General features: G+C 38.4%; 1 protein-coding gene across 25 annotated transcripts in view; it reads left to right on the top strand.

The window, feature by feature from the left end:
• Positions 1–229: 229 nt before the first annotated feature.
• PTPN13 (protein tyrosine phosphatase non-receptor type 13) overlaps positions 230–20,060 on the top strand; it is a 210,309-nt gene continuing 190,478 nt past the window's right edge. For 12 of the 25 annotated variants that reach the window (XM_072755696.1, XM_072755686.1, XM_072755685.1 and 9 more), the window contains exon 1: positions 233–718. The gene's annotated coding sequence lies outside the window, so the exon portion shown is untranslated. Of the gene's footprint in view, positions 719–20,060 lie in introns of all 25 variants that reach the window. The other 13 variants (XM_072755695.1, XM_072755691.1, XM_072755692.1 and 10 more) reach the window with 3 other exon arrangements.

Raw genomic sequence — 20,060 nt, 5'->3', positions numbered from 1 at the left:
GGCCAGAACCCGAAAAGCGAGGCCCTAGGCACCGGTTGTCATGGGAACCGGGGCGCCGGTCTCCGCGGCGACCTCGTCCCCCGGGAGGGGGCGGAGCCGGAGGCCGGGAGGGCCAATGGGCGGAGAGGAGCGCCGGGCGGCGGCGGCGGCGGCGGCTTGAGTGACGGCAGCGGGGGCGGGGCCGGGGGCGGGGCGGCGGGGCTGCCTGCGGCGCCGCGGGGGCCGTGCTAGTAGCTGCGGCGGCGGTGGTGCGGCGAGGTCCCGCGCCATGCTCGCGGCCCCCGGCGCCCGTCTCGCTGGCGCGCTGCGCTCCCCAGCCCCCCGCTCCGCCTCGGCCCGGTCTGCAGCGCTCGGAGCCGGCTGCAGGAGCTGAGCCGCCCCGCGCCGCCCCGCGCCGCCGGCTGTCGCTGCAGAGGCTCTGGGAGGCGCGCCGAGCGCGGGAGGGCGGGGAGGGTACTCCGGCGCTCCGGGGTCAGGCGGTCGGCGGGGGTCGCCGCGGAGGGGCGTTTCCGAGGCGTGGAGGAGAAGGAGATGCTGCTCCCCTTCCCCCCGTCCCCACGCTCCTTCTTCGGCTCCTTCGGCCCACGCCCGCAGCAGCTCCGCGAAGCGGTGGTGGCTCTCGGCGCCCGAGGCTGCAGCCGGCGGCCCGCCCCGACGCCGCGTCCCCTCGGCCCGTGCTTCGCGCCGCAGTAGCAGGACCGGGTCTCCGGAAGTCGGGGTAAGGACGGGCGCGGCCCGGGCTCTGGTGTGCATCTGCAGAGGCGCAAGACGAGGTGCCCCGCGCTCCCTCCGCGCCTTCCCCCGCCCCCTCCTCTCTCTGCTTCTCCCGGGGCCCCCCGAGCCGACTCCTCTCTTGCCCTGCGGGAGAACGAACTTTGCTTTGCGCTTCGGGGTGGCGTGGCCGGGATGGGGAAGGATGGGGTGAACTTCCATTGTGCGTTAGGTGGATCCAGCTTCTCCGCGGAGGAAGGCCGGGCTCTTGGGGACGAAAGCCCAGCGGGGGAGTAAGAGATTGGGAGGCAGCAGGGAGCGACATCGCCCCATCGTGCCGCGACGGCCCCGCGCCGTGCGGGCTACGGGAAGGGATCCCGCTCCCGGAGTCTGTTTCTAATTTCTGTAAATGGCTGTGGACATGGTGTGGTCAGAGGCCGCCCAGAAGAATGTGTGTATGTAAGGGCTCAGAGCGGAGGGGGTGGGAAAGGAGGAAGACGGCGGAGGGAGAGACACTGCCTGATGCAAGCTCTTTTATTGCTTTTCTTGTCCTGGCCTCTGTTAAATCTCGCCACCCCCTCCCACCCCGCCTTTGCTCTTTGCAGGACGGAAAGCTAGAGCTTGCTAAAGTCGAGTAAGTTCTTACAAAGTTTCATTGCCCTGTGTTGCGAATATGTTGGAGAAGAGGGAATGGGGAGAAGTATTGCCACTAAAATAGACTTGGAGCAATGCGGTTTTCATTGGCCTTGCACGTCTGATCGACCCCTCCACACACTTGCAGCTGACCTCTTCCGCAGCCTTGTGTCATGATCGTTTAATTGCATCTTTGAAACAACAAACGCGGTGACTTCATAGGGAGCTGCCTGGAGCTGAGTTTACCTCTCAGAAAATGGGGCAATCGGGTTTGTTTTCAAGGCGGGGACCTAAACAAAATGTAGGACACCTGATCTGCGGTCTGAAGGGCACTCGTAACTAATTAGCAAGACTTAAAAGTTTACCTCTATATAGACTTACCAAAGGATGGGACAGTCAAGAAAAGCCGCTGTAATATGAAACGAGTGTTGGTATTTTCTCAAATTCGTGGTGACTTGGGTTAGCAGGATCAAAGTGAAAAAACTTGCATCACGCTCACTGGCTGCTTGTGGTCGTGCTTTGATAAGCGTTGTTTCTCCTTTTAATATCATCAGCATTTTTTTGTTAAGCTTATGCTTCTATTGATTCAGTAAACTCATGCAGAGGCGAACCAACTGCTTTATCAACCAATCCTAAATTTCTTATACCTTTGCAGAATCACATTGTGTTCTAACTTTGATGTTCCAGAGGCTTTGTGGGAGTTTGTGTGGGGGAGAAGGTAGGATGGAAGCTGGAATTAAAGCTAGAAAAAAATATCTCTGGTTAGTTACTAAGAAAAGATTAATTTGTAGTGACTTTGACTTTACAATTAGGGAATTGTAAAGTTGCACTAGACTTTTACCATTACTTAGGTTTGTCTTTTGAATTTACATTTGCCCCGCTAAAATGTTTACTTGGATGTAAGGCCTACTTAGTTTTTGGAGGGTGATTACTAGCTTCCAAAAATATTTATAAATAACTTTTTATGTCACGATTAACACACACGTATTATTAAAAACCAATGTCAATTTAAGGGATGAATTTTGGCACTGTAATAGGGATCAGAAGTTGTAGAACTTAACATTATAGTTTTCTGGAGGCCTCCCCCCCCAATGAAGGAAGGGAATGTGGGAATTGGCTAATCAGTTGTTTCTGGGTAGATCATAGGTATCATTCTTTAATGAATGGAGCTTATGTATTCTTTATTATTAAGAAAAAGCATGCCAAGTTCTTACCTTATTCCACTTTTAATAGGCTAAGGATTGGATGGGGGTGTATTGTAGCTTCACTTATAGCAATTGAACATATTTTTTCCAAGCTCATCCAATTGCCCAGCTCCAAACATACTGAAGGAAAGGACTACTGGGGATGAGCTACTGCTACTGCTTCCTCTTTTTAAATAAGTATTTATGATTTTTAAAGAAATTAAGAAATTTTTTTGTGGTATAATTAAATAGTAATTAATAGCATTTGAAATTGAAAAGAAACACTACCATAACACCAAGCCAGTGCATTTAGGAGTTAATCTTGTCAGTATATTCTTATTTTGGAATATGCTCTGGGAAGAAGTCTGTGCCATTAATTAGAACAGTGAGTTGAAGGTATTCTCCTTTCTAGCCTCTGATGGAAGTAAACGTGACTCGTGTTAATGTCACTTTACTTGGTAGGGGCCTTGTAAAGGAGAAAAGATACTGAGTCTCAGAAGGATTAGCGCTGATAGATAGGTAGGGTGTAGGGGTCTGTTGTTCTGGTTTTATCCTTTTTTTTCCCCCTCTCTCTCTCAGAAACTTTCTTCCTTAGTTTGAAAATTAAGATGGATTGAACAACTCAGGAACTGAGTTTTTAAAAGATTGCTTTTAATAGGTAAATTAATGGAAGACTTTCAGTGACCTAGGTTAAAATAAAAGTTCCACACTCAGTATAAATATGTCATATCAAAACTGTGGTCTGTAAACTGCTCTGTGAGGAGTTCCAATAATAAAGTGGGTTAAATGAAAAAAATCCTTAAACCCCCTGTCTTATTCCTGTTTAGTGTTAGGCAGCTGTGAATAAGCATCTTGTTCTATCCTGTCCGAAGAATGTGTGACTATATCTAATAGCTTATGAGGCAGTAGGAGACCAGTTGTTTAAGTTCTTAGTATAAAAGGCAGATACTCCTAAATGGTCTAGTCTAGAGGCTGGTATAGATTTGAACCTTAGACAAACCTGTTTTCCCCAGGGTTTGCTATCAGCTACCTGGATAATACGGCAACAGGGCTGGTTAAGCACCTATTTTAGTGTGTTTGCCTTATCCTGTGCTCCACCACTGAATCCTGTTCTTTCTTTTCCTTTTCCTTTTTTTTTTTTTGTTTGATTCCAGTGTGAAAATTGACTGTAACAAATTTCCCTAGAGAGAATCTTTTTGCTGTAGAGTATGGACTGGATGTCTGATAAGCAGGTGTCCAATTCTAGAGAATATCTTTAAATTTACTTTCCTCAATCTGTAAATAAATTAATCATAACTACCTCCCAAGGTATGTTGAGGATGAAATTAAATGATATACACAAAATTGGCAAAGGCAAGTTGACACTCAATAGTTCATTTCGTTCCTTTCTAATCTCTCTTACATAATTGAATAACATACAGTGATAACAAAAATTTATGATTGTATTTCTGAGTGTTTAGGATGTGTAGAGCTCATATATAGCCATCAGGTGTTTTGATTTGAATTTGGGTGGTCCAAGGCCCTCTTTGCTTACCAGCAAAGAAATGTCTTTAGTTGCACACTGTGTCTATGCTTAATAGAGTTTTTCATTTTCTTTCAAGTTTAGTAATAATGAACTCTGGCTGCATGTTAGAATCACCGGGGTAACTTTAAAAAGTTTTTATGCCCAGGACTCAACCCAAACCAATAAAGCCAGAAGCGTGGTGGAGGAAGAGACCCAGGCATCCATATTTTTGGAGCTCCCTCAGAAATTACAACTTGGAGCAAACTTGTGAACCAATATTCTAGTCCTCTCTAGAAGATGAGTATAGAAAATTTGTCCCCATAAATGCAGCAACGTTTTCATGTTATGTCATAGTTCTTTCCTCTTCATAAATCACAAAAATTAAAAAAACAAACTATGTCTTAGAAGCATCTATGTATATGCTCATCTACAAGACTTTTACTATTTGATTCAGAATTTAGGGTACAAATTTACCCTCTACTTCCTTAGTGCTGCACTGTCCAATGCTGTAGTCCCAGACACATGTAGCTAAATTTACGTTAATTTCATTAGATGCAATTTAAGATTCAATTTCTCATTCCCACTAATCATATTTGAAGTGCTCAGTAACCACTTGTGGCTAGTAGCTGCTATATTGGGCAGCTCAGATATGGAACATTTCTGTAATCACAAAATTCTGTTATTACCTGAAGAGTTTTTAAACATTTTTAACTTTTTATTATAGTATACTTGATATACTACCTAGAGGTTTTGAAATTTATATTCCATTTTCTCAACATCTGAAATGGGTGTGTATATTCATTTTCTTCAGATTTATACTTTAAAATATGTACTTTTTCATAGTTTTTTCTAATGCAGAGAATTACCATATATTTGATGCTTATATTACATCTTTTCCCAATCTGCTATACCTAGTTATAAGGTTTTCCTTTTCAAAGTTAACTGAGAGGTGGAACTTCAATGTACTTGTGTGTACTATTTGTATCTGTATGCCCTGAATCTAACCAATGGCTTAATTTCTCTTGTGTACTACAACAGTTTCAAGTCAGGAAATAGAGAAAGTCATCATTTCCTTGCAAGTGTTGGAATTCGCTTCAAGGTTTTTCTATCTGGTGAAGGTGTTTTTGGTTTTTTTTTTCTTTTAATTATGGAGACTCTTAGTTGTCATATTATATGATTGAATTTTCCATTAGAAAATGATCATATTAGTTCTAGGGATCCCTGGGTGGCGCAACGGTTTGGCGCCTGCCTTTGGCCCAGGGCGCGATCCTGGAGACCCCGGATCGAATCCCATGTCGGGCTCCCGCTGCATGGATGGAGCCTGCTTCTCCATCTGCCTGTGTCTCTGCCTGCCTCTCTCTCTCTGTCTCTCTCTCTCTGTGACTATTATAAATAAAAAAATTTAATAAATAAAAAAAATTTAATAAAATAAAAAAAATTTAAAAAATTTAAAAAAAAAAGAAAATGATCATATTAGTTCTAATAGTTCTAACATAAACATAACATGAGAGACTTTATTTTTTCCCACTAGGGAAAGCATCCCCTTCAACACAAAATGAGGTTCCTAAACAATTTGAGGTGGATGGAAGCTAATAGATGTCATGAATTTTATTGGTGTTTACCATTTGTTAACTACTGTAGCACAGCTTAGAAGAAACTGTACCACGTGTCTAGTAGTCCCTCTGACTTGTATACCCTCTCCCCTAACATCTAAAATATCAGTTTTCTTTATTGGTTTAGGGTGTTCTGAGTAGACACGGAAACACATTATTTTAAATTAAAAGTATTTTTTTTTTCTATTGGTAGATGGTACTTTTTTTTTTTTTAACATAAACACATGCTTTTCTTTTTTTTTTTTTTTACCTACTCAGATCAGACAAGTTGCATCCAGAATAATGAGTTATTTTGTTGAAAGGATGCCTGATGGAATGTTTTGTGTACATTATCATTTTCATGTTTTGATGCTTTCCCACTTAGATCTAATGTAGCCTGTGGAACAAAAATGAAACTTTCGTGTTGAATAACTTAAAGTTAGAATTTATATAACTTGGGAATGTGGTAGAAATATTCAAAGTTGGTGTTTTTGTTTGTTTGTTTTGGATTTTTTTGGAAGAAAGAGCCTAGGCATTTTTTAAAAATAAGGGAACTCTTAAGAAATTTAGTTTCTTTCAGCACTGCTAAGTATTACACGTTTTTTTCTAGAAAAGTGTAATTTTTAAAATAAACATTTAAACTATTAAGAGATGATTGATTATATTAGGTCTTAGTGTGGTCAGATATCTCTTCTGGAGAAAATAATGTAATTCAGTTTTGAAGTAAAAAATAATCAGTATTTTGGTACAGGAATTTCCCTTATTGTAAGGTTCTGATTTATTCCCGCCTCAGTGTCTTTCATATTCTTGACCTGTCCTGAGATGTAATTTTATGGAATTATTTGAACATAGTATTAATTCACTCTTCACCCAATCTGTTTTAATTTTATTCTGATGCTAGTATCTATACTTAAAGGTATGAGTGTCAGTGTTTCAAATGTAATGTATTGCTGTTTTCTAAGTATTGTGTGAAAATCTATCAAAGCTAAAATAGATCGTTATAGCTGTACTTCATGAAAGCTAGAATAGGTGTTTTGTTCAAACAAAAAACAAAACAAAACCCTGATAATTAAAGTATATAAATATAGGGACACCTGAGTGGCTCAGTGGTTCAAAGTCTGCCTTTGGCTCAGGGCCTGATCCTGGATTCCCCGGGATCGAGTCCCATATCGGGTTCCTTGCATGGAACCTGCTTCTCCTCCCTCTGCCTATGTCTCTGCTCTTTTTCTGTGTTTCTCATGAGTAAATAAAATCTTAAAAAAAAAAAGTATATAATATAATAGAAACTTTAATTCAGGAATGATCAATTATCAAGTCTGATAGATAAAACTGTATTGCCGATATTTATCATTCAGCTCAGTTCAATCAGAACTTTGAAATTCTGGCACTGCTTTGAGATGTATACAAATTATTAGCAAAAAGGAAATGTGCTATTACACAGTACCAGGAATACTATCACTTCAGTTATAATTCAAGTCAACATACCCTCCACCACTCATATGATACAGTTCTTAGAATGAAAAATCTAGACTGTATTCTCCATTATTAAAATTTAATAGGAATTTCCTTTAATCCTTAAATAAAAGGAAGCATCTTAGTGTGGCCACATAATATATCATTCTCACAGTAACTGATGAACACCATACTGAGTTATGTTTTTAAGTAAGATTACAACTGACTCTTTCTCAGTGTTTATGTTAATACATCAAGACTTCTAACCTCAAAGGAATTTTAAGATTGTATTGAGATACCACGGTTTAAATGAAAAATGAGTAATAATGAGTAATACTGTTCTTCCAACTAAATGGATACAAAAAAAAAAAAAAAAAAAAAAATCAGTCTTGGTGAGCCAAGCTAGCTGAGTGTTTTTCTAATGGCTGTATTGATGAATCTGGACCAATCTGACTACATTCTAATGCCCAGTTCCCTTTTTAATTGTCCTTTATTCAGTAAATACACATTGAATTTCTGTTCTCTGCCACACCCTCTACAAGGCACTGGTAGTACACAGAACGACACAGTTCTAAGACCACAGATAAGTGGAATAGTCTATGGCCACATAGTTTTACTCAAATTCATGCCAACTAAGTCCATCTATTGACAGGATATACTGACCTAGAACAGCTGTGAAGATAAAATTAAACAACGTGTAAAATTGCTTTGTAAGGGCAGCCCTGGTGGCTCAGCGGTTTAGCGCTGCTTCAGCCCAGGGCCTGATCCTGGAGACGCGGGATCGAGTCCCATGTCGGGCTCCCTGTGTGGAGCCTGCTTCTCCTCCCTCTGCCTGTGTCTCTGCCTCTCTCTCTCTGTGTCTCTCATGGATAAATAAAATCTTTAAAAAAAATTGGTTTGTAAAACCTTATAAACATATGGATACCTATCTGAGTATATATATATATATATCTGAATTGTTTTTAGATACGGGTGTGCATGGTGTTGAGCACTCCTGTTTGATTTAGAGAGAATAGCATGGGATTTAGCCATAAACTCTGGGGCTAGTTTGCTTAGGTTTTGATTTCTGACTATCATTTAGCTTGTCTAAGTTTCTTTTTTTTTAAGATTTTATTTATTTATTCATGAGAGATACAAAGAGATTGGCAGAGACAGGTAGAGGGAGAACCAGGCTCCCTGTGGGGAGCCCAATGGCCACACAGGTGTCCCAAGTTTGTCCAAGTTTCTTAACCTCATTGTACTTTAATTTCCTCATCTGCAAAATGAGGATAATAATCAGGGCTCTTTTAAGGGATTATTTTAAGGACAAAATGAGTTAATACATGTAAACACTTAGAGCAGTACCTAATGCAAAGTACGTATTTTATAAATATTAACTGTTATTATTTTTGGTATACTGTGGTTTTTAACAGGTTGTTTTTTTTTTTAACACTGGGTAAAAGTAATATGTGAACTTAAATGTGCTTTTTTGTCTGAGCTTATGGCACTACTTTTTTCCTTGAGTTACATATTTCTTTCACTCATTACTTGTGCTTCTTGATGTGGGTGATGTGTGCCTGATTTTTGGCCACTCTGTGGAACTTACAAAAATAAATGTCATTCTCTTCAAACTACCCATTTTTAGAACATTACATCTCCTGTTTTGGAGTTACTTTTGAAATGTAGCATGCTTTTTTGAATCTCCATTTTAGTGGCACACCTCTTTGAGAGTAGATTTGATTCATTTAAATAATAGATTTATTCTTGTTTTAGTAAAGGGAATGTTTAAGGAATATAATTTGAATTAAAATGAAAAGTGCTTATAAAGTAAAAGAAGTGATTTTTAGAATACGGCTCTAAATGTAATTAGAAAAGAGAGTCCTGGAAATGTTTCTGATATTATATTTGAGGACAAGGGTATGTATTTTTCTAAAGTATCTATTTTGAAGATAATCCTCTTAGATATATAAATTCTAGTACATTAAAAAATAAATTCTAGTATATTTAAATGTACATGTCCACAGTCTCACACAGTTATTAGCTAATATTGTAAATTTTTTAGAAATTGTTGCTGTGCTCCTGAGAGTGTTGTAGGGCATAGACTAAAATTACTTAGAACGTATTTATGGGCATATTTCCCAACTAATACTATGAACATTTTTAGAACCTTTAATATGCTAGTATGCCTTATTAATCTCCCAGATGATATATATATTATTTTTCATTTATTTGTCAGCAAGTACAGATGTCTTGGCATCTCTCATAATAGGAGTGCTGATTTGAAGGACACCTGGGTGGCTCAGTGGTTGAGTGTCTGACTTCGGCTCAGGTCATGATCCCGGGGTCCAGGGATTGAGTCCCGCTCAGGCTCCCTGTGGGGAGCCTGCTTCTCCCTCTGCCTATGTCTCTGCCCCTCTCTCTGTGTCTCTCATGAATAAATAAATAAAATCTTTGAAGAAAAAAAAAGGAGCGCTGATATGGGAAACGCTGCCTGAGATATTCTTTGTGTTTGCTCCATCCAAGACCACTGCAATGAATTATTTGTTCTGCTTTTTACAATTAGACATTGCATTGGATTGCTAGTACAAGAGACCTAAATAATGTGTACAAGGTACAATGGCCTAAAGAAGATAGGGATTTATTTTTCTCTGACATAATATTCTAGAGCAAGTATGGGAGTTTCAGGACATGGCAGTGAACTCAGATATCTTTTTTCTTCTCCACCTCCTTAGTTCATGGCCTTCATCCTCAAGATGGTCTGTGGTCACAAAATGACTACCAGCATTCTATTCAAAATGTATTGTCTTTCCAGGCAGGCAGAATATGGAAGAAATGGGGAAAATGGCAAAAACGGTGTGCCTTTCAGATAAGTCAGATACTTTCAAAAAGTTTTTTTTGAAAGCCCTACCTAGTGACTTCTATTTATACTGGCCACCCCTACTTGCAAGGGAAGCAGGGAGTTCCAGTCTTTTGCTGGATAACTTGGCTATCCCAAAACTAATTAAGTAGAATAAATATTGAGGATTCAATTATTGTTGCCAGAGTTCTTAACATCTGATCTCCATTTGTTTCCAGTTTAGTGGAATTTCGTTGTAGTATGCAAAGATAAATTATAGATCATATGCTAGGTTTTTTGGGGGATGGGAGGGAGCTTGGTTTTATTGACTTGCCAGTTGATATTTAACCATAAATAATGCTAATGAAAGTGTCTTGACCTGGAAGATATTTAAGAAACGGGATTTATGGGATCCCTGGGTGGTGCAGCGGTTTGGCGCCTGCCTTTGGCTCAGGGCGTGATCCTGGAGACCCGGGATCGAGTCCCACGTCGGGCTCCCGGTGCATGGAGCCTGCTTCTCCCTCTGCCTATGTCTCTGCCTCTCTCTCTCTCTGTGTGTGTGACTATTGTAAATAAATAAAAAAAAAAATTAAAAAAAAAAAAAGAAACGGGATTTATTCTCTGTGCAGGCTGGATCATGGCCATTAAAATTATTTGGTACTTTTATAGTTTGTATTGTTTGATACTTAATTTCTTGTAATAATATGTCTTCACACAATTTTTTAAAAATTAGTATTTGACTTATCATTGACATTTTAAATTGAGTTATGGTTGACCTTTAGCAAAACAGAGTTAATGTATTCATTTTTTATAAGTTTTTAGCTTTTGTGAAAACTATAGGTTGTGTTATGATTTATTCACATTCAGACATACATTAGGAAGCAGTGTAGTAGAAAGAACACAGAGTTTAAATTTAGGTAATCTGATTTGCATTTAGCTCTTTTAGTAATTAGAGGCATTTGGGATAAGACATTTTTTTTTTTTAAGATTTATTTATTTATTTATTCATGAGAGATGCAGGCTGAGAGAGCGGCAGAGACATAGGCAGAGGGAGAAGCAGGCTCCTCACAGGGAGCCGGATGCGGGACTCCATCCCAGATCCCAGGATCACAACCTGAGCTGAAGGCAGGCATCCAACCACTGAGCCACCCAGGTGTCCCTGGGATAAGAAATTTAATCTTGGGGAAAAAAAATAAATTTAATCTTGGGTCTGATCTGTAAAATGGATATAGTAATACCTACCTCATAAGGTTTTGTGAATTTTATTCCTGAGTTATTACACATACAAAATGATTGGGTCCAGTGAATCAGCTTACAAGAATTCTTTACCTTTTCACTTCCTGCTTCAGCTGTATATGTATTGGGGAAATACTAGCCAGAAATATGACTAATAATCATGAGACAAAAGTATGAGACAAAACATTTATCATCCAAATTTTAGCCTCTCTAGTATATATTGTCTTGATTAGGTTATTGACTATGCCTTGGTTATCAGATTGCTTTTTTTATGTGAGATGTTTTTATTATTTATTATTAAATTTATGATATTTATTATATTATTTATTATTGTTTTTTTTAAAGATTTATTTATTTATTTTAGAGAGAGAGAGAAAGGGTGAGGGAGATAGAATCTCAAGCAGATTCCATGCTAAGTGAGGAGCCTGTTGCAGAGCTTGATCTCACAACCCAACATGACCTGAGCCAAAACCAAGGGTTGGGTGCCTGATTGCCCCACCCAGGTGCCTCTATGTAAGATCTTTATAGACATAGTAGCTACATATAGGTGGTGTTAAGGCTAAATTGATTGACATTTTAAAGGAAATAAAGTGAGCAAACCTGCCATATCCCTTTGAATATGTGGAAAGTATGGAAATTGGTAGAAAAGAATACCTACAGGATTGTTTGAGTATAGTTAAAATAACCACAATTAAAAATGTTTTATAAGTAATATAAATTTACTTTTGTTTTGAATGTCTTGGTTTTTGTCTAAATAAGTAATAAGGGCACTGGGTAGCTCAGTCAGCTGAATGCCTTTGGCTCAGTTCATAATCCCCGACCCACTTAGGGCTTCTGCTTAGTCGGAAGTCTGCTTCTCCTTCTGCTCTTCCCCCCCTGCTTGTGCTCTCTCTCTTTTTCTCTCTTGCTCACTCCCTCTCTCAAGTAAATAAAATCTTACAAAAAAAAAGCAAAAACAATTTATACAGCTGTAAAGTATTTGACTATTCTGTGTTCAGAATTTTTTTCTGTATTTTGAGAAATTTGAAAAATAAAAGGAAAATAGTTCCTATCAAAAAACTTAAAATAGGGGATCCCTGGGCCGCTCAGTGGTTCAGCCCAGGGCGTAGTCCTGGAGATCCGGGATCCAGTCCCACATTGAGCTCCCTGCATGGAGCCTGCTTCTTCCTCTGCCTGTGTCTCTGCCTCTCTCTCTGTGTCTCTCATAAATAAAATCTAAAAAAAAAAAAAACCCAAAAAACTTAAAATCTAGGTTAAAAAAATGCAGCCAGGAAACCCTTATATATATTAGAAAACAGTGAATAAGTACAAGAAAACTGTTAAGGAAGAAAGTGTGGCTTGATTCTATCAGAATTCACGTAGGGGCTTGAGCCTGACACTGTTTTGAAGATCTTCTTAGGGATCCCTGGGTGGCGCAGCGGTTTGGCGCCTGCCTTTGGCCCAGGGCACGATCCTGGAGACCCGGGATCGAATCCCACGTCAGGCTCCCGGTGCATGGAGCCTGCTTCTCCCTCTGCCTGTGTCTCTGCCTCTCTCTCTCTCTCTGTGACTATCATAAAAAAAAAAAAAAAAAAAGATCTTCTTAGATGTCTGGGACTGAGCATGGTGTTATCAACAGAATAAAAGATTTGAGTGAGTAGATTCAGAAGAGGAGGTTTTTAAGAAGCACTGAAGATGGCCTGTGAAAGTGAGGGAAGTACTGGGACAGGGAAGGAAGTATCTAAAGAGTAAAAGAGCTGGGGAAGTGCAATGCTAAAGAAGTGCATTTAGGAGGGTCTTTCAGGGAATATACGACCTTTTGGTGCCAAGGTGCCAGATGCCGCAGGGAGCCAAAGAAAGATGACTGAAGAAAAGTAGAAGAAAAAGAATGGTATGATCAATAGAATGTTATTACCTTCAAAAGCAGCACTTTACTGATAAGGAGGGGAATAGGAAGGAAATTGAAATGGAGGATAGCATTTGGTGGCAAAACAGGTGATATTTGGATGATCTAGAAGATTTCATAGGTCAGAAAAAAAATTATTTTTAAGACATGATGGTAAAATGACAGATTCTAAAGGAAGTGATACCAGAAAAAGTGAAACAGTAATTTCCTTTTGTGAGGCTCTGGAAGGGAAGGAATGAGTCCTAGGTAGAATTGTTAGCATTAGTCACAGGAGAGCAACTTTTCTTAAGGTTGAAGGCAAAGCTATGAAGACAGATGTAGGCCTGTTGATGCATAGACACGAAAATAAGGTTGTGTAGGAGAATTCACACTTAATGCTATTATCTTAAGAAAGTGCTGTCAGAAGGGGCAAGATTACCTGCTTTTAGATATGATTTTTGGGTAGTGGTGAAGAATTTGAAGTTTGAGGAGAGAGGCAAAGTTCAGATAGAAATCATCATTGCTGGGAAAGTAATGGGATATTGATAAAATATTTATAGGCCAGGGCACCTGGGTGGTTCAGTGGTTGAGCGTCTGCCTTCAGCTCAGGGCATGATCCTGGGGTCCTGGGATCGAATTCGGCATCAGGCTCCCCACAGGGAGCCTGCTTCTCCCCCTGTCTGTGTCTCTGCCTCTCTCTCTATGTCTCTCATGAATAAATAAATAAAATCTTTTTAAAAAAAGGATTTATAGGCCCTGTCTTTTTAAAGTTGAATAATTTGAACAGTGATTGCCTAAATCCACGTTGACAGAAAATGGAAAGTAAGTATAAGGATTATTGCATGGTCAAATGGAATATGAAGCCTAGAATAATGAGGAAACTTCATTGAAGCTAGGAGGAGGATTGTGTCAAATAGGAAGTAATTTTTCTTATTTCTTACTGAGCTAAGTCAACTATGGATGGAAATATATTTATCATTTGTTGCTATCTACCACTTTAACAAGACAAGCTGACAAAAGATCTTGACTTTTTTTTTTTTTTTTAATTTTTATTTATGATAGTCACACACAGAGAGAGAGAGAGGCAGAGACACAGGCAGAGGGAGAAGCAGGCTCCATGCACCGGGAGCCCGATGTGGGATTCGATCCCGGGTCTCCAGGATCGTGCCCTGGGCCAAAGGCAGGCGCCAAACCGCTGCGCCACCCAGGGATCCCAGATCTTGACTTTAAAGTATGTTTGATGTTCAATTGAAAATGCTTTGTAGTTTAGTTACCGCTTGGTTCATTTAATCTGGGATTGGGAATTATATTTATAACATTTTTAAAAAAGATTTTATTTATTTATTCATGAGAGACACAGGCAGAGGGAGAAGCTGGTTCCATGCAGGGAACCCGACGTGGGACTCGATCCCAGGTCTCTAGGATCACGCCCCGGGCCGAAGGCGCTAAACCGCTGAGCCACCTGGGCTGCCTGGGAATTATATTTAAAATTAGCTATCTAAACTATAAATTCAGAAAAAGTGTTTAAAATAAAAGTGTCATGCACCTGAGTAGCTCAGTTGTTTAAGGGCCTGCCTTTGGCTCAGGTCATGATCTTGGGGTCCTGGGACTGAGTCCCGCATTGGGTTCCCTGCTTGGTGAGAAAGTCTTTTTCTCCCTCTACCCCTTCCCCTTGCCTCGTGTTCTGTCTCTTTCTCTCCCTCAAATAAATAAATAAAATCTTAAAAAAATAAATAAAAATAAATAAGAATCTCATCCTGTTTAGTGTTCTGCTATAGTAGTTGGGTTATTTGCCACTAGTGTGACTTTCCTGTCTTTTTTTTTTTTTTTAAAGATTTTATTTATTTATTCATGAGAGACAGAGAGAGAGAGAGAGAGAGAGAGAGGCAGAGGGAGAAGCAGGCTCCATGAGAGAGAGAGAGAGAGAGAGAGGCAGAGGGAGAAGCAGGCTCCATGCAGGGAATCTGATGTGGGACTCAATCCTGTGACTCCAGGATCACATCCTGGGCCGAAGGCGGGCGCTAAACTGCTGAGCCACTCAGGGATCCCCTCCTGTCAGCTTTTATACTTAATTATTATGATTATAGTTATCAGTAGGATTCAAAACTTAAAATTAATTGGGAATGTCTGCAAATTGCCTTTGCTACAAAAGATTTTTTAATCCTCGTCTTCGAAGTTAGCATTATACTTGGCAGATAGCAACTCCTAAAATGTTTTGAAATAAGCCCTTCTTTCCATTTTTAATTCAGATAAATGTTTTATCTACTATATCAAATGTGATATAGAAGTATAATTTAAAAATATATTTTGTATTTTACCAACTCAGGACTGGCTTTATTTATTTATTTAATTTCTGAACAACATAATACTAAATCTCTTGGCTATTTACAAATAGTTGGTGGATTGCCTAAAGTCACCTAGTTGATTGTTAAGTAATAACAAAAGTCAATGTAGGCCTGTAAAAATAGTATCTTATCTGGCTAAATGGCCTAACGGATTGTCATCATCTTGACTAATAAAGTGTGCATAGTGGTGGCTGGTGCACTTTCCTTTTCTACTGCTTTTTTATATTACCAAATAGCTATAAGGGAAAAAAAAACCTAGGAGAATTAATGTCACTCTAGCTTATAAGTTACTCCCACTTAGCATCCTTTAAGTATATTTGACCTTTCATCATGTGAAAAAGAATTTATTGTGTCTGAAGAAAAAGTTTTTTTAAAAAAATATTTAGGGGATCCCTGGGTGGTGCAGCGGTTTGGCGCCTGCCTTTGGCCCAGGGTGCGATCCTGGAGACCTGGGATCGAATCCCACCTTGGGCTCCCGGTGCATGGAGCCTGCTTCTCCCTCTGCCTGTGTCTCTGCCTCTCTCTCTCTCTCTCTCTGTGACTATCATAAATAAATAAAAATTAAAAAAATTAAAAAAAATAAAAAATAAAAAAATATTTATTTATTTGAGAGAGAGAGAGCATGAGTGGAAGGAGAGGGAGAAGCAGACTCTCCACTGAGCAGGGAGCCTGATGCGGTGCTGGACGCCAGGACCCTGAGATCACGACCTGAGCAGATGCTTAACTGATTGAATCACCTAGGCACCTTAAAAGGAGAAATATTTTAATGGTATATCGTATAAACAGTGAAATTCATTTCTTACGATTCCATTAAAACTATTATTTAACCTTTAAAAATTATTTAAATCCTCTTTTACTATCGTAATGAGGGACTTTACAAAAATTTTCATATCTCTATATTTTGACAATTAGCTTTTTAGACTGAACAGTATTTTAAAACTTAACTGCATAATATAGCAATTTGTAAATATGCATTTGTGCCATCATAATCTGTAGATTAAGCCAATAATTTATACACAGATCATATATATATATGATGTCTTTGAAACCACCAAAACATTGAAAACTGGAAACACTTAAATGACATAATGCTGTTTGTGTTATTTACTACATGCTAGGCACTATCTTAAGAATCAGATGCATAGAATATTATTTATTTTTATAACAATCCTGTGAGATGGATGCTATTATTCTTATGTTATAGTTGAGAAAATTAAGGCTTAGAGAGACTTAATGAGTTGTCATAGGTCACACTGCTAGCTAGCTGGTAGTGGAACGGGGATTTTGAATCTGGCTCGAATTAATGATCTTATCTGCAGCTTCTCATGTGAGTCGTATCTTTTAAAATGAACAATATCAAGGAAGGGTAAGAAATTACCTCAGTTTGCATAGAAAATGTGTAAGAGAACTCCCTTGTCTATTTTGGAATTTAAATTTATGAAATTGTTCATGAGCTTTTTAACAGTCATCCCTGGAATGGTAGTGTATTTTCCTCTCAGCTTTCTTTCCCTTGGGTCTCCTTCTAACCTGTTGCCTTCATAGCAATCAAGTTCCTATAAACTGTTGAGTAAAGTAAAAATAATGAAGTGTCTTTTTGGGGCACCTGAGTGGCTCAGGTCAGAATCTCAGGGTCTTGGGATGAAGCCCCGCATCCGGCTCCCTGCTAGTTGGGAAGCTTCTCCTCTTCCCTCTCCCTCTGCCTCTTCTCCTGCTGTTCTCTGTCTGTCAAATAAAAAAATAAAATCTTAAAAAAAAATAAAGTGTCCTTTTGAAAATCTTTTTTTTTTTTTTTAAGATTTTATTTATTTATTCATGAGGGACACAGAGAGAGAGAGACACACACACACACACAGACACAGGCAGAGGGAAAAGCAGGCTCCATGCAGGGAGCTTGACATGGGACTCGATCCTGGGTCTCCAGGATCACACCCTGGGCCAAAGGTGGCACTAATTTGCTGAGCCACCTGGGCTGCCCCTTGAAAATCTTTTAAAAATGTTTAAATGCTCATCACAGCATTTTTGTAATAGTATAAAATTGGAAACAACGTAAGTAGCTTACAGAGGAGGAATGAATTATTCTGAATTCTTACAATGGAATTTTGTGATCATCAAAAATTCGGTTAAAAAGAGGTTGTGTATAACATGGAAATATGTTGGGATGCCAGGATAGCTCAGTGGTTGAGCGTCTGCCTTCAGCTCAGGGCATGATCCCAGGTCCAAGGATCAAATCACACATTGGGCTCCCTGTGAGGAGCCTGTTTCTCCCTCTGCCTATTTCTCTCCCTCTTTCTCTGTGTCTCTCATGAATAAATAAATAAAATCTTTAAAAAACAGTCAAACAAACAAAGGTCATGGAAATATGTTAAATAGAAAAAAGATAAAACATAGTAAAGCATGATTAAAACCATAGTTTTTATTTTGCTTTATTTTTTATGAAAACTTTCATTTTTTCTTACATAATTTAGAGAATGTGCATTGCTCATTAAATGAAAATAGAGAAGCTAGTCTTATGTATTTAAAATTAGTAGAAATTGTTTTTAAATGTATTTAACATTATCTTTAATTATTGTCTGATTAACATAAATCTTTAATTATAGTCTGATTTAAAATAAAACACCTTTTTTGAGATATAATTTTATTTAATTTCATATATTTTTTAAAGTATTTAAATTCCAGTTGGTTAATATAGTGTTATATTAGTTTCAGGTGTACAATATGATTCAACACAGACAATACCGAGTGCTCATCTCAAGTGCACTCCTTAATCCCAGTCACCCATTCAGCCCATCCCCCATCCCCTTCCACTGTGGTAACCATGAGTTTGTTCTCTATAATTAAGAGTCTGTTTCTTGGTTTGCCTCTCTCTTTTTTCCCCCTCCGAAGACTCGTTTTTGTTGTTGTTATTGTTGTTACTTAAATTCCACACGAGTAAAATCATATGCTTTTTGTCTTTCTCCGACTTGCTCATTTAGCATTATACTCTAGCTCCATCCATGTTGCAAATGACAAGATTTCATTTTTTTTATGGCTTATATTCCAGTGTGTGTCTGTGTGTGTGTATTTGTGTGTTTATCTGTTCATCAGTCGATGGACACTTGGGCTGTTTCCATAATTAGGCTGTTATAGATAATGCTGCTATAAACATCAGAGTACATGTATCCCTTTGAATTAGTAGTTTTGTATTCTTTGGGTAAATACAAAAGAATACAAATATGAAAGCTTTAATTTTAGAAAACACCAGAAAGAACCAAAAATATCTAAATGGTGATATGTAAGGGAAAACCAACCTGTTTTAGGAGTTGAAAGATTAGATTTTGAAGAGCTATGACATACAGAATTGTTTTGTTGAGAAACAGATTATATTTTATGTGAAATTTTTTTTATATTGAAAAGGCTTACGTATTATAATGCATCATATTCTTTTAGCCAATGCTTTAGACAATTAGAAGATGTACTTGAGGGTACGTTATTGATTTACAAGGATGTTTAGATAATAATAACATACACACTTATAAAGTATACTGTTTCATGTAGTAAAAGTTTAATTCCTCAAAGCAGCCTTAAGGTAGATACTACTATTATCTTCATTTTTACGAGTAAGGAAACTGAGATAGAGATTTGCCCAAAGTAATATAGACAGTTAAATGGGAGAGGCAGCATTATGACTCTTGTCAGTCTGGTCCCTTAAGCCTGTTTACTTTTTAATAGTGAGAATTATTTATAACCTTTAGTTCAGGGTTAGAAGTAATGATCTTATTAAGGTATGTATGGTGATTAAGAATATTTTGACCAACTCTTTATTCCATTCTTAGTGCATTTAAAAATTGTCCTTTGGTTTAGTTGACAGCTGTTATTTACAGAGCCCCAAACTGTTGGGGACTGCTAACAAAGTTTCTTTTCTTCTCCTCTGAATCAGCTCTTTCAGTAGGCCTACATGCTTTCTTTGTGGTGGTGTAAAAAGTATCTGATAGGAGAGCTCCAAAAGTTTCTAAACTTTAGTTTATCATGTGGTTTTAAAATCATTCACAATATAATTGGCTGACACATTCTTGTTTAGAGAAGTGGAGTTTGTATCCAGAAGTCTTTTGAGACAGAAAGTTAAAATCACTTATTAACCATTTCCCATAACTTCTTTCACATATATATTTTTCTTTTTACTATTTTTTTTTGCACTTAAAAGTTGTATACTGTTCTCATGCAAATAATTTCAGTGATCATGTAGTTCTTTTGTTAAGTAAAGTTTTGTTGCCCTGTGAAGGAAATGAGTTGTACAGACTTGAATTTCATTATAGCAGGTAAAGATTGCTTTTAAAACATATATATTGTCATCTTTCCATTCCTATCTCCAGGTCCCTTCCCTGTCCCTTCATTTTTAGTAATGCCTCCAAAGCCAGGAGGAAACATTAATGAATGATGTGCCAAACTGATATTTTAGTCTTTCTTAATGTGAAGCATGTACCATTTTAATGTGCTAAAAAACTATTTGATTTTGAAAAGAATTTTTACAAATAAAGTTTTCCTTTTTTATATAATAGTATGCTCCATTTTTCTGCTTTTCTTTTTTTTCATCAACCATTTCTCACACTTTTGACCTGTTAATCCTCATTTTTTATTAGTAGTTAAAAATTTGTTATAGTAAAGCAAACTTGAATGTCTTATCACTAGTAATGCTGTTTTGTTTAAGTTGGAAATTTTCTTTTAACTGAGGTTGATAAATATTGGGT

This window comes from Vulpes vulpes, chromosome 4 (genome assembly GCF_048418805.1).
Source record: "Vulpes vulpes isolate BD-2025 chromosome 4, VulVul3, whole genome shotgun sequence".
In the NCBI taxonomy this organism is placed as follows: domain Eukaryota; kingdom Metazoa; phylum Chordata; class Mammalia; order Carnivora; family Canidae; genus Vulpes; species Vulpes vulpes.
This window is presented reverse-complemented; position numbering and strand designations above follow the sequence as displayed.